We start from the raw sequence: 12,766 nt of genomic DNA, 5'->3' as shown, positions 1-12,766 counted from the left end.
TTTTCTAGAAGAGGGAAAATAATGACCCCTCCATCCTCAGGGGTTGATCCCATCTTATCTGTTCATTAGTCACCTTATTTTAGACAGTAGAACCTAGAACTGGGTATCCAGGAAACGGAATCACCTGAAAATCCTACAACATGTGGAAAATTGATAGAATTAGTGATCATCAGCCTAAAATAGGAAAACTATAGAAATTTCTTCTTAGTTGATCTTCATGCACTTCAGGGGATGCCATGAGAAGAGATTAGACAGCAAATCATCCTTTCGTGGTTTATAAATTGATGATTGGGTGTTCATGCCATTGTGTGAGATATGCCTTCCTCGAGCTTTATGACAACATCGTCACAGTACCCATCTGATGTGGGGAAAGAAGAAAAGAAAAGAAAGGAGAGAAAGCAAATCAGGTCACAGATGCAGAAAAGGTATGGCAGATCCGATAACCACTCAGTGTAAGAGAAAATAAAACAAGTCAAAAATACACTGAACTCACAAAAGTCTGTACCCAAATGTCTACAGCAGCAATTTTTTTATATAATTACCAAGACCTGAAGGCAACCAAAATGTCTTTCAGTAGGATAGATAAATTGTGGTCCAGACAAAAAACATGATAGTATTCAGTGCTAAGAAGAAATGAGCTCTTAAGCCATAAAAAGACATAAAGCAAACTTAAATGCATATTGCTAACTGAAAGAACCCAATCTGAAAAGTTCCAAGTACATATGACACTCTGGAAAAAGTAGTACTACAGAGACAGTAAAATGATCAGTGATCGCTAGGGGTTTGGCGAAAGGAAGAATAAATAGTTGAAGTACAAAAGATGTCTAGGGCAGTGAAACTCTTCTCGTTCTGGGTTTTTGAGACACAAAGCTATTTTCCAGCAGCATCCCCAAATTCATGTTGCCATTTAGCAGTGCTCCAATGGGACACCAGTATTAATTTCTGTGTAAGCAGGGTCGTCTGCACATCTCCTTCACCCGGATTTCCATAAGTGGCAGTGAACACAGTAGAAATTGCATGAGCTTTAGAGCCACACCTGCTAAGATATTTGGAAACAGGGTAACTTTGAACAGGTTACTTCTCCCAAGTTTAATCATATGTAAAAAGTGGAAAATACCTACCTCATTATCTAAAGATAAAATGATAAGTCTCAGCAGAGTGTCTGGCACATGACAAAATGCTTTTGAAATACAGCTACTATTATCATTATTATTAAGGCTTGTCACTTCCTCCTCAACAACCTGCCAAATTACTTGTCAAACAATGCCAAGAGATATATTTGAGCCTGTTCTAGCCCCAGGAAAGTGAGAACGAACTATGGAAACCACCCAGTAAGGGTTGCTGGAACCTTTGGGACTGGAGTGCATCCAGTTATGCCCACAGGAAAATCTACATAAATGTTAATGACCTGCCCAATATTACAAAACACTGCAAGCTTCTTTCCAAATTGACTGAGAAGTTATCTCTGGAAGTTAATTTGTAAACTTTCCTCTATGGACACTGAATTTGTAAAAATAGCATCTGCTTCTTCAAAGTGGGGCAAGAATCTCAATCAGTATGTCTGAGTTAACTTAAAAGTGCCCAGACTAATTGTCCCCCAAAAATTCTCTGGTGATCAGTGAATATCTAGGGTATGCCATAGACAGACAACTACCTACATTGCACAAGTCATCTGGTATGGAGTGGGGTAGGAACTTCAATCTCATCTTGGTTATATAACTAGATATATGTAAGTAGAAAGGAACCACAAGAGAAGGGTTAACTAAATTGTGAATGCTTTGTTTGTATAACAGTGAAACTCTTCTCAAACTGGATTTTTCAGACAAATGCAATTTTTCAGCAGCATCCTAAAATTCAGTGTTTTGGGATTCATTTAGCAGCATTCCTATGGGAGTGCTTGTCACTTCCTCCTCAACAACCTGCCAAATTACTTGCCATGCAATGCCAAGAGATATACTGAGGTTGTTCTAGCCCCAGGAAAATGAGAAGTTGTGGAAACCACCCTGTAGGGGTAGCTGGGAGAGCATCCAGCGCCCAAGATGCTCCTCTCTCTACCTCTGTTGCTACCCCTAATATCAAAAGTTGTTGGAAACATTGAGGAGAGCAAGTTATCTTTCTAAACACACATCAAAAAACAAGGGGAAGTAGGATTATAGTCCTGTTGAGAATAAAATAGAAAAGAAGCAAAAGTTAGATAGAGAGACTTAGATCAAAGGATTGTGGATGGTGTGCCCAGTGAAATGCATTTGAGGAAGCTCAAGTTTCCAGGGAGGCAGAAAGAATTACCAGCTGAGGCTAGTCAACGACTTGAGGTAACAGACAGCAACCATCTTGGATTTTGTAAGAAAATGAGCACATTGTCTGGATCCTAGGAAAACCAACACATGTGACTTTGCAGAATATGCATATGAGAATATGGTCCACAGATCGAAAATCCTGTCCATAAAGTGAAAGATTTGAGGATGAAAGAAATTATACTCTTTTCTAAGACAAAGCTCAGAAACTCAGTGAACCACACATTTCTATTGCCAAGTTAGGGAAGATGAACAGAATAGACTAATCATTACAGACTGTCAGATGGTGGGAGTTTGGATAGAAGGATTTGATTTGTGGGAACTAGTAGTAACTCGTGGGATGGTACTATGGGTTTTAAGATGGGCCTATTGCAAGATTCACACAAAAATCCCTGATGGTGTTGAGGAAAATGAAGAATAGGTTGGCAAGAAGTCGTCTGTTGTGTGCCAGTGATATCAGTAAGGAGAAAAACGAAAGTTTGAGAAAGAGCCATGAACAATGACCGTGACTAATAATGAAGACTTATTTTTCTGAGGGGATGAATAAGAGAGCATGAGCCCAAAATGAAGACAGTTGCTCTAAGGTATTTCCAGTTGGACTCGCCTTTGAATCCTAGAGCGAGGAGGAAGGCTGCAAACAAAATTCTAAAACAGGGATTTAAAACTCAGAAAGGGGGCCAGCAGATGGAGCGCTGTTTAAGGGAACTGGACTCCCACGTGGTCGACCACAGTTTGAGCTCCAGACCTGGCAGCTTGCTTTCTCTTTCCTTCTCTCTCTTTCTCTCTCTGTCTCTCTCTGGTCAAATTAAAATAAACAAATAAAATTTTAAAAGCTAAATAAAATAATTCTTTAAAAAAGAAGAAAAGAAAAAGATCTCAGAAAGACAGCCTGGAGGCCTTGCTCCCAGATTATAGTCCAACAGAGAAAGGAAATTATTCCCCATGCCACACCAGTGGTTTTTCAAGGATTCCAGAAGTCATCCGTGCCTACAGGAAATGAAAGAGTCCAACAGGGGTGACCCACAACAGTTAAGTAGCTTGTGAATACATATGAAATGATCTCTGTGTGTAAAAAAATATTCAGGGGCATTTTGTCAGGAATCAAGGTTCTGTGAGAACAGGAAGGTCAGAGTCAGTATAATTGGCATTGTTCCTGTTGTAGTGAGACAATATCATGTTCTTGTTAATCATGTGAGCTTGGAAATAAAATTATCTACTTTCAAACTCAGGTTCCATGTTGGGACCAGCGGTTAGCATAATGGCTATGTTGCTGGACTCCCATGTAGTTGACTGCAGTTCGTGTCCCAGACCCAGTGGCTTAAAAGTCACGCCAGGCGTGTGTGCGTGCGTGCCCAAGATCCCAAGAGGAGAATGGAGGAGAAGGGATTTGCGGCGTGGCCACCTCCTCGGGGGATGATTTCTCACTTTCTGTCTCTCTGTCTCTCTCTGTTTCTGTCTGTCTGGCAAGTGCACGCTCCCTATAGCAAAAAAACTCTCCAAAAAAAGAAAAAGGAAAAAAGAAATTCAGGTTCCATGTAAACTAATTGCGTGAACTTGTGCAAATGATTCACTACCACCTCTAGAGCTCAGCTTTCACATCTACAAAATAGGCATAATCTCAGGACCTAACTCAGAGAGGTTGTGAGGATTAACTCAATAAAGACCTTGAAAGACTCCCTGGCATATAAAATTCGCTCAACAGATATTAAATTTGTTGCTGTTTTGCTTTGATTTGTTTCCTAATATGTATAATCACTGACTGGTGACACCTAAGAAAACATGCAAAAGAAATAATATCTTCACCTGTAACAAAAAGTAATTTTATCATCAATATCAAACCCACTTCCCTCAATAAGATTTGAGGGAGCTTCTAAACTTCTGCTGGGGCTCATTGATTTATATACAGAAACCTCCAGTTCTAAAAATTAAAGGAAGCTTACAGTGAGATGTATTCAAGGAGGTATAAATAAATTATGATGGTAATATAAAATGGAACCAAATCGCATTATAAAACTATATAAAAAATGTACACCTAGGCTAGCTAGTTATATATAGAAAGGTAAAGATCCTCAAAAAGAGATAGAATCCTGTTTTGGTATGCCCTCTGGCTAGTAAGGCTGACACAGATACAATTCATTGGTATTAATATTAGCCTCCTTATATTTTCAGTGCACAATTTTGATAGAGCCAAGCATAGAACTGCTCTCTCTGTACACAGCCCATGCACAAAAGCCTATCAGAGGATATGAGAAGAGTAAAGTAATGAACTTCGATCTGTTTTCCTGCCTCAGTAAAATCCTATATAACCAAGTCATTGGACCAATTTAAATATGGAATCCCATGGAATGAAAAGCTAAAAAACAATAGTAAATAGTGTGAATATGCATCAGCAGAGTTGAATATATTCATATTTCTTAAATATTCAGCACCATTTAGGGATTGTTTAGCAACTGCTTAACAGAAGTCACCTTATAAAGAAAATACATTTTAAAATTGAATGATGCAGGTAGTTGATCACACAAGCAATTTGTCCATAGTTGGAAACTGTTGGATTGGTAAAAGTAGTATAAGTTTTCCCAGTCGTGGGACCAGCAGATAGGAGAATGGTTACATCACTGGACTCCCATGTAGTAGACCGCAGTTCGAGACCGCAGTTCGAGTCACAGACCCGGAGTCTTAAAACTCACACTGGGTGCATGTGCATGCATGCCCAAAATTCTGAAAGGAGAATGGAGGAGGGATTTTAGTGTGGTCATCTCCTCTGGGGGATGATTTCTCACTTTCTGTCTCTCTGTCTTTCTGGCAAGCACACATGTCCTAGAGCAAAAATCTCTTTCTAAAAAAAAAAGAAAAGAAAAGAAAAAGATTTGTCCGTCATAAAATGTTATTGATATCCCTCTCTAAACCTGAAATAAGCACTATTATTTAAAATCTGGAGAAAAAGAATGAAAGCATGAAGCTTAATTTTCCCCACTTTTAGAAGATGCAATAAATCAGGCTTAGGAATATCGAAAAGATGAAACACTAAGGAGACAAAAATTCCTACTGAATTTTATAGAGGATGAGTTTTATGTACATTGCCCAATGGATCTTAATTCAAAAGTCAAATCAAATGCTATCACAAAGTGATTGGGAACACATTCGCAACCAATAACTTTAATAACCATATTAGACCTTCTCTTAGCCTATCCACCAAGACCTTCTCTTAGCCTGAATTACTGAAGTTTAGTATTCAGCCAGCATGGCTAGACATCCATTCTCTAGCCTCCCACAAAGTATGTGAAGAACACAGACACAATACACTGTCCCAGTTATTACCCTCAAGCAGATACTATTCTGAGTTTCTTTATCCATGGTGGCAGCTCCATTCTTTTAGAGTCCTTACGTCAAGTTCGACTCCTTCCTTTGCCTTCTGTTCTGTTCTCCATCATCTTGGAAATTTCTGTCCCAGCTCTGTTTCTTGTATGAATCTATGTTCTTTCATAACCTTTCACCTGGATTACTATAATGCCCAGATGAGTACCTGACTTCTAGTTCACCTTCCACATAACTCTTGTTAAGTACCGAAACCACAGTGACCTAGAGGTCTAGCTTTTTAAAAGGAGCAGGTGAATTTCTTTTCCATTTTAAAACAGAAAACGGAGTGGCTATTTGTTGATTTTTAAAGAGGCCTTTGCTCAGGTTCTGAAAGAACCACAAATAGTTACATGTCATTTAACACCCCCATCTTGATCATGTCACTACATCTCTGTGGACAAACTTATGAAACCCCAACCAGGAGCCACCTCAACATGAGTAATGGTATGGTGACTCAGACAAGAACAAGATGTCTCTGAAGGAAAACAGGGTGCTCCAACCACAGGAAATCAGAGGCAGGAATCGCCACAAGAGCCAAAAAGGCAGCCTTGAAGCAACACATCTGACAACAACCAGAAAACGTCCTCGGGTTGTGATTCAATTAAACTAGTGGCTCTCCTTTGAGTAAAGACTCCAGAGTCCAAAATACACTTTCTTCCCCAATCTCCCTAAATAAGCTTACCCTGTGAGATAGACTGCCTAAACTACTCTTTGGGATAGGAATTTCCTAAGCTTCTGCTTTGTTCTGTGAGAGGATTATCCACCCATTGAGGGATTTTCAGCTCTTAGGATGTAGTTTGTGGCATAGACTACTAGCTCACAAACCAATTTTCATTTTTTTCTCTTCTTTCTTACCATCAGAATCCACATTTTAGAGGGCCCACTAATGTTTCCAGATAAAACCTGCATTACACATAGCAGTAGCCCAGTTTTCTTACAGATAAGAATTACTATTTGGGGGACCAGTAGTTAGCGTAATGGCTATGTCGCTGGATTCCCATGTAGCCAACTGCGGTTCGCGTCCCAGACGCAGTGGCTTAAACTCACACCAGGCGCGTGTGCATGCGTGCCCAGGATCCCGAGAGGAGAATGGAGGAGAGGGGATTGCGGCGTGGCCATCCCCCCAGGGGGTGATTTCTCGCTTTCTATCTCTCTGTCTCTCTCTGTCTTTCCGGCGAGCGCACGCACCCCATAGCAAAATCCTCTCCAAAAAAAAAAAAAGAATTACTATTTTATATAGTTTTGGTCCATAAAATGGGAACAGAAGTCATTAGGTAGGGTTTCTGAAAGAGTCCTTAAAAGATCTGGTAGTCTTATACCTTTTTATTCATTCTGATTTTACTGTCTTCTATCTGACATGCAGATATAAAGACTAGAAATGCAACTATAGATGAAATGTTTGTGTCCTCCCCAAATTTTACATGTTAAACTTCTAACCTGCAGTGTAATGTTTGGAGTTGGAGCTTTCGAGACATAATAAGGGTTAGGTGAAGTCACAGAGGGTGGGAATCTTCAAGAGAGGATTAGTGTTTTTGTAATAAAAGACACCAGAGAGCTCTTTTTTATGCATGAGCACACAGAAAGGGAAGGTCATGTGACCACACAGTGAGCCAGCAGCCTGCTCAAAGCTAAGAAAAGAGGCCTCAGAAAGAAACCTACCTTACTACATTTTGATCTTGGAATTTTCCAGTCTTTAAAACAATGAGAAATAGATTTCTAGTATTTAAGATACCAGTCTATGGTATTTTGTTATGGCAGCATGAGCTCCCCAAAAAAAAAAAAAAAAAGAACACTTCTGCATCCTGAAGAAGATCATTACTATTTCTGATGCCCCATGTCTACATAACAACAATATTCACATCAAAATAATTAATTTATCTGGGACCAGCAGTTAGCGTAATGGCTATGTTGCTGGATTCCCATGTAGTTGACTGCAGTTCGAGTCCCGGACCCAGTGGCTTAAAACTCACGCTGGATGTGTGTCCATGTGTGCCCAAGATCCTGAGAGGAGAATGGTGGAGAAGGGATTGCAGCGTGGCCATCTCCCCTGGAGGGTGATTTCTCACTTTCTATCTCTCTCTGTCTTCCTGGTGAGCGCACACGCCCTACAGCAAAAACCTCTCAAAAAAAAAAAAAAGAAAAGAAAAAACGAATAATTCATTTATCTTTCTGAGCCTAGCTGAAGCTAATATATCAACAGGATCAACACTGTTTACATTTCAAAATGTTTTCATTAATTGTATTGACAACCACCCCGTTACTGCATACAGGACTCGGGAACACAGCTCCTTTTTTCTCTGACTAGTGTTCTTGAGAAGATCCACACATGATTTTTTTCTCTTTTTTCTTCAAAAATTGGGGTTGAGTTAGTTATCTAAACAAGCAATGCCCAAATGTGTCCTATAGATGAACAGGAAGGGAGAGATTCTAAAACCCTCACTTTTGTTTTAGGTGAATTTTTAAAATTATTATTATTATTTTATTCTCTTTTTCTAAAAACATTCCATCACTATACATCATTTGGCTTATAAAGAGAATTTACTTGACATGAACTACTTATCAGACCAGTCCAGTTGAGAAAACTACACGTTATCATCAACAAGTATTAAACCATTTCTGTGTCCCACAAATGTCATGCCTCTCTATTTTTTCTCCTGCTTTCCTTCTCTATACTCTTCCTTTCTGTCCCTTATCCCTGTTCCACAATGTCTTCAGTATCCATAGCTATTCTTACGGCTTTTATGCCCGCCAATATTTCAATCTACCAGAGAGTGTACATATTCAGAATATATTAAGTGGATACGTACAATATCTTTCTTTTATAGCCTGGTTTCCTTCACTTTGCAATAAATCTGCCATATTCAACCACCTTCTACAAATGCCAGGGTCTTGTTGGTTTTTATGGCTGAATTGTATTTCATAAAGTATATGTGCCACACTTTTTTAATTCATTCATCTGTTTGCAGACATTTGGGTTGGTTCCACACCTTAATTTTTATTTGATATGCAAATTATTTATATTTTTACATTTTTTATGTATGGGACCAGCAATTGACATAATGGCTATGTTGCTGGACTCCCATGTAGTCGACTGCAGTGTGAGTCCTGGACCTGGTGGCTTAAACGCACGTCAGGTGCATGTGCGTGCATGCCCAAGATCTCAAGAGGAGAATGGAGGAGAAAGGATTACAGTGTGGCCATCTCCCCTGGGGAGGGTATTTCTCACTTTCTGTCTCTCTGTCTCTCTCTTTCTGGCAAACGCATGTGCCCTATAGCAAAAATCTCTCTCCCCCCAAAAAATTTATGTGAACTATCAGTTGTCACCTGTTTAGTAACTTTATAAATTATTAACTCTTTTTTGAATTCAAAACTTGTAATGTGTTAATAAGCCCTATTATCTAGAACTCTCCTACCTTAAAATTATTGTCGACATTCAGATTTGGTTAACTCTTAGTGACAACCTAAGACCTAAAGGTAGGAGAAGGGCTTTAAAAGTTCTCTTATAATCGCTGATAGTTGGTGTCTATCTGGGACTTTAGAGTTTACAGTCCTTTCTCATGTTTTAACATCTTATTCTTGCTATATTCCCCTTTAAGTAGAAGTAGTCATTCTAATTATTCATATGGATAAGTTGAAGCTTTGATCAAAAAAATGGAGAAGTTGTATATCTTCGTAGTCATAAAATCAACATAATTTCAAATAAGAGTAAAAAAATTGTTTTGCCAAAAAGGTAAATGACAAAAGCAATGTTGTTGAGAGGCAAGTGAAAGAGCCATTTTTGTAGTGCTAATTGCAATATAAACTGGTATAACTCTTTAGTGAAACTACAAACCAGAAATCTCTATATGCCCATGTCTTTCATCTGTAACCTCACTTCTAAGACCCTTTCCTGGGGTGGGGGGGAGCCTTAAATGTCTAGCTGTAAAAAAAAAATGTAATTGAGTTCTCTGCATGTTCTTATTATCAGTTCCTTATCTGAGGTATGGTTTGCAAATATATTCTCCCATTCTGAGAGTTGTCTCCTCACTGTAATTATTTCTTATACCATGCAGAAGCTTTTCAACCTGATGTAATCCCATTTCTCCATTTTTTGAGATTATTACCTGTGCTTTGGTGGTCTTATTTAAAGTCTTTGTCAACTCCTGTGTCTCCAAGAGTTTGCCCTATGTTTTCTACCAGTAGTTTTATAGTTTTTTTATAGTTTGAGGTTTTATGTTGAGATCTTTGATCCATTTCGATTTGATTTTTATTAATGGTGAGAGACAAGGATCTAACTTCATTTTTCTGTAGATGGATATCCAGTTTTTCCAGCACCATTTGCTGAAGAGATTTTTTTTTTTTTTTACTCCACTGGATTAACTTGTGCCCTTTGTCAAAAATGAGTTGGCTATAAATTTGGGGGTTTATTTCTGGGTTCTCTATTATGTTCCAGTAGTTTACATGCCTGTTTTTGTGCCAATGCCATGCTGTTTTGGTTATCACAGCTTTGTAATATATTTTGGTGTCCAGGAGTGAGAAGCCTCCTACTTTATTCTTTTTGTCATGTTGCTTTGGTGATATAGGGCCTTTTATGATTCCAGACAAGTTTTATGATTGATTTTTCTATTTCTGTGAAGAATGTCTTTGGTAATTTGATTGGGATTGCATTAAATTTATAAATTAATTTGGGTAGAATTGATACTTTTTTATATTAATTTTCTAATCCAATGTAAAATTACATGTAAAGGAAGATGTGTATGGTAATATCTTTGCTTGGACTAAGATGCAGTATATGGGAAGATTTCTTCATGCTGGGAAGATTTTTTTGTAAGCTACAAAGATGTACAATGATAAAGTGTAAATAAAACAACATGGTGGAAAATGTAGTTGTATAAGTAAGCCATTGTATAGTGTGCAGTCAATAAAACGATAATGCAAATTGAATAACAACACAGAAAAAGCTTAATGATAATATTTGAAAAGCAATTTGAAGTTTAACTTCAGCAATTTCATTTTGTGAGCTCGGGTAAGCTCTTAACCTCTCCAATAAAATACTACAAGAGTTTGTTGGATGAGTTAAATGAGAACAGATCAATTAGAACTTAATGTGTGTAAGAAACCCAATAAATGGCACTAGCATTATCTATTGATTCATTCAATTCATAATACATTACAAAGCTTCCCACCACCCCCATCTTCCCCTACTTTTTATTCCAACTTTGATCTACTTAGGTGACAAACAGTGACCTAGGGTTTTCTCTAAAAATAATGTCACTAAAATAACCTAGCAAAGGTAATCTCATTTAAAGACAGGTTCCCATGAATGAAAAGATCCAGGCCACCTGAAATTAAACTAATTGCCCCTATTGAGATGATTAGTGACAAAGATTAAAGCAATATATTCTTAACCATTATTATAAACACATGAGAAGCATGCAGAATACGATAGATTAAGATGAATCAACAAATTTACTCTACTATTTGTTAAGATGTCTCTACAAAATTACAGACAATAAAAAGGCAATTTCTCTCCTTGAGTTAACAAAAACCAACCAGAAAATTAACAGTTGAAAATGTACATAAAACTAAATGGGAATTATCTAAATTGAAAAGTGACTAAACTCAAAATAATTTAAGTAAAATAAAAGGACCAACTTCTAGAGACAATACGTCAATAAAACTTTCCATGTTGCTTTTAAAGCTAAAGATGTGTGATCTATGTCTTCAGCTGAATGATGTAAAGGGAGCACTCTGGATGTTAGCAATGTTTATTTGGGGTAACATTACTTCTGATCTAAAAGTACTGATTAAAAAGTAGAACCATGACCCTACATTTATGGTGTTATCATTTTTAACCTTAAAGACCAGAAAGCATACAGGTTAAACAATCTATTACAAATCATGACCTGGCATACACAAAAGTACAGCAGCTGTCACCAAACCACAGAGGTCCTAGTTGGTGAAAACAAAATGACTGCCTGTTCTCCTCCCACTCCAGTGCTCCAACAGAGATGAGACTTCTTTTTTTATTAAAGAGATTCTCATACTTCCTATTATGACACAGTAACTTGATTGTGTAATAGCATCCCTAACAGTGAAGTCAGCCTGATTTTGTTTTGGTTTCTAAGGGGTGTGTTTGTTTATTCATTCTAACCAAAGACAGTGCATACTTGCTTTGAGTTTTACCACTGAATGTGGGGTGCTCAGTTTATTTTTAAATTTGTAGACTTATTAGGACCATCAGATAGTGTAATGGCTATGTCACTGACTCCACGTAGTTGACCACGGTTCAAGTCCCAGATCTAGCAGCTTAAAACTTGCACCAGGTGCATGTACATACATGCTCAAAATTTCAAGAGAAGAAGAGATTGCAGTGCTCATGTGAGAAAGAAAGAAAGCAACCCAAATTGGGTGTGATTGTGTTGCAATCCCTTCTCTTCTACCCTTTCTCTATCCTGTCAAGATCCAGGGAACGTGTACATGTGTGCCCAGGAGCGGAATGGAAGAGAAGGGAATGTGGTGTGTCCATCGCCCCCCCAGGGGAAAAGTGTTTGATTTCTCACTTTCTCTCTCACAATCTCCACCTTTCTCTCTTTCCTGGCAAGCGCACACGTCCTAAGGCAAAAGTCTCTTAAAAAAATAAGAAAGAAAGAGAAGAAAAGAAAGGAAAAAAAATAATATTTCATGGCCAAGAATTTCAATGACTTAATATGGCCAAGATTAAAAAAAAAAATTACACATATGCACGTCAATGATGACTATATTTTTCTAGACAAAAAGTGAAGCAAATAGTATGATAAGCATGACAGAATATTTGACATTGGAACAATTTTTAAAAACTTAGAAATATAATCACCCTACAATCATCTTCTTATTGCTCATTCCTAAATATCCTACCCATCCATAAAGTTCACTAAATGGCTAAATGACATGTAATGGTCAATATTGATTATAAAAAATTTTAGTAATAAAACTAATAACTCCTAACAATCATAGAATATTTATTACCTGCTATACATAACTGTTTCTTACCAGCAGTCTATAATTTAATCCTCTTTACTATCCATGAATGAGATATTATCAATCCAATTTTATAAATAGTGACACTGAAATTTAAATAACATCTAGTGTATTCA

At 37.7% G+C, this 12,766-nt stretch overlaps 1 non-coding gene across 1 annotated transcript; it reads left to right on the top strand.

The window, feature by feature from the left end:
- The first annotated feature begins 261 nt into the window (after window positions 1-261).
- Window positions 262-364, top strand: LOC114006930 (small nucleolar RNA U13). The gene has a single exon (XR_003548586.1). It is a non-coding gene; the product is annotated as a small nucleolar RNA U13 (small nucleolar RNA).
- The last annotated feature ends 12,402 nt before the right edge of the window (window positions 365-12,766 follow it).

The sequence above is a fragment of the Tupaia chinensis genome, unplaced genomic scaffold (genome assembly GCF_000334495.1).
Source record: "Tupaia chinensis unplaced genomic scaffold, TupChi_1.0 Scaffold000100_1, whole genome shotgun sequence".
Taxonomy (NCBI): Eukaryota; Metazoa; Chordata; class Mammalia; order Scandentia; family Tupaiidae; genus Tupaia; species Tupaia belangeri.
This window is presented reverse-complemented; position numbering and strand designations above follow the sequence as displayed.